We start from the raw sequence: 2,079 nt of genomic DNA, 5'->3' as shown, positions 1-2,079 counted from the left end.
GCCTGTGCGTACTTGTAAGCGCAGCAATGGTGGAGGAGCGCGGCTAAAAAACCTATTACTTTTTCTGGGTCACAAAATCAACTTTTAAGATATTTTCAGGCGAGAATGTAGCTGTCGAAAGTTCAAATATCTGCTCGATTTATCAAGACGTCACATATTTGCAAAAATGCCCAGACGTTTTCCAAGACGTCCATTTTTTCATGCTTTGTGGCACCTTGAACATCTGTGGCATCTATTAATGTCAAATCTAGCCTTTATTTAACAACATAAGCAAACTCTATGTTACAATGATTGCACAGCCATTAAGGATCAAATCGGTTTCTGAAAAATGTTCTGTTTTTTCTCCCTCTGCTTGCTTCATACTGTCTTTGAGGCTCGGGACCAGCACTCCTGCTGTTGGACAGAAAGACATCAACTCAGTGGTAAGTATTTTGGTTTTCCAATATATTAGCAACTGTCAGTGACATTTATATTAATCAGGCTGAACTTTAATCATACTTTAGATCAGCCTGTTTTACTTATTGTTTTACTTCTTTTTTGGTTTGGGGAAGTTGTTTCTTTACTGATCTTTTCCTGTCTTCTGTTATTAGACTTGAGATATGACTGCACTAGGCTGTTGCTGGTGACTCCAGTTAATTCTACAAGACATGCTGTGTAAGTAAACAAACAACAACAGTTTGGTCTGCATTTCTTGAAAGATCACATCCCCCAAACTTAGTTTAGAGGGTCTACACTGAATATAGTGAAGTCTGCAAGTTTAACAGCAAAATTTGTTTTGTGCCCAAATCATTTTGCACATCATTAGAATGAAAGTTATTGGCCATCTTTGCATAGCCCTTTTTAAAATGATGCTTTCATGACATTATTGTGTGTCGGGTGGGGGTCACGGCTATCCAGACTGACAATTTGGACATTGAATGTCACCTCTCCAGTGGGGAGGGAGCCTGAGATTGTCTAAATTGGAGTCTGTTTCATACCAAATGCAGAAAAAAATGTTTTAAGAAAGCAATTAAGTTCATGTTCCAAAAAATATGATTGTTTGCTTGCAGGACAACAGGAGAGATGAGTCCTCCGTCACAGATGGTGTGGTCAGTGAAGATGGTCGCCTGCAGGTTCAAGCTCATTGCATCTCCAACCCACATCCACTGCCACTGTACTTAAGGGAAGTTAAAGACTTTCTTCTGCACCTATATTTGGATCACCTCGATCCGTGATAGTCATTCAGGCAGTAATGCCTGGACTGGAAACAAGCCATCCTTAAAATATTACAACATTCCAGCTCATGTGTTGGAATGAAAAACAAATGTGTTGTTTAAATTAGAGACTACACTTGTGACAGAACAACAAATATTTTATTTTGATTATATAAGTAATTTAAGTACAAAACAAACTTGTGGTAGGCCTAAACTTATTTTTAGAATAACTAAATCTGAGACTTTGTTTCATTGTAAGATTATAACCGTGATGGCAATATAATTGTTTGTTGTTCAGCAGAACAGTGTCCAGTATGTTGGCTGTTATACTTTGTTGTGTTTGAAAATAAAAGTTGGTCTGATTTTAACATCATTACAAAAAGTGTTGTTAATTATTTTTAATCATATTCAGGTTACCACAAATTGTTTTTCATTTAGTTGAACTTGAAATGTTTGTCAGTAAGTAAACAATTAGTACTGTACAGTCAGAAATATCAAGTTATTCTTAATACTGCAGACTTGCAATATTAGTCATCTTAAGTAAGCTTTACTTAGTTTTTTTGAGGCAACGAGTTCTGGGAACTAACAAGGCTGTACAGTGTACTCAAAATGAGTAAGTTGCCCTAACTTGGTCATCTCACTTGATCCAATTTTTTTGAGTTCTGGGAACAAATGAGCTTGTACAGAGTACTCAAAATAAACAAGTTGTCCTAATTTAGTCATTTTAAGTTAAGCTTTACTCAATTCTTTTGAGGCAATGAGTTTCCTCAATTTTTTTGAGTTCTGGGAACTAATTAAATTTTACAGTGTATGTTAATAATCTTTAAACAGACACTCCCTGATCCTGTAAGAGCAGGAATTTAACTACAAACCCTCATAGTTCCCA

General features: G+C 36.2%; 1 long non-coding RNA gene across 1 annotated transcript; it reads left to right on the top strand.

Annotated features, from left to right (window-relative positions):
• Nucleotides 1–354: 354 nt before the first annotated feature.
• Nucleotides 355–1,392, top strand: LOC146666694 (uncharacterized). The gene is made up of 3 exons (XR_014912449.1): nt 355–422; nt 591–654; nt 1,050–1,392. It is a non-coding gene; the product is annotated as an uncharacterized LOC146666694 (long non-coding RNA).
• The last annotated feature ends 687 nt before the right edge of the window (nt 1,393–2,079 follow it).

The sequence above is a fragment of the Rhamphochromis longiceps genome, linkage group LG7 (genome assembly GCF_057381845.1).
Source record: "Rhamphochromis longiceps isolate RC_006_pf linkage group LG7, R_longiceps_female_GT1.1, whole genome shotgun sequence".
NCBI classification, from domain to species: domain Eukaryota; kingdom Metazoa; phylum Chordata; class Actinopteri; order Cichliformes; family Cichlidae; genus Rhamphochromis; species Rhamphochromis longiceps.
This window is presented reverse-complemented; position numbering and strand designations above follow the sequence as displayed.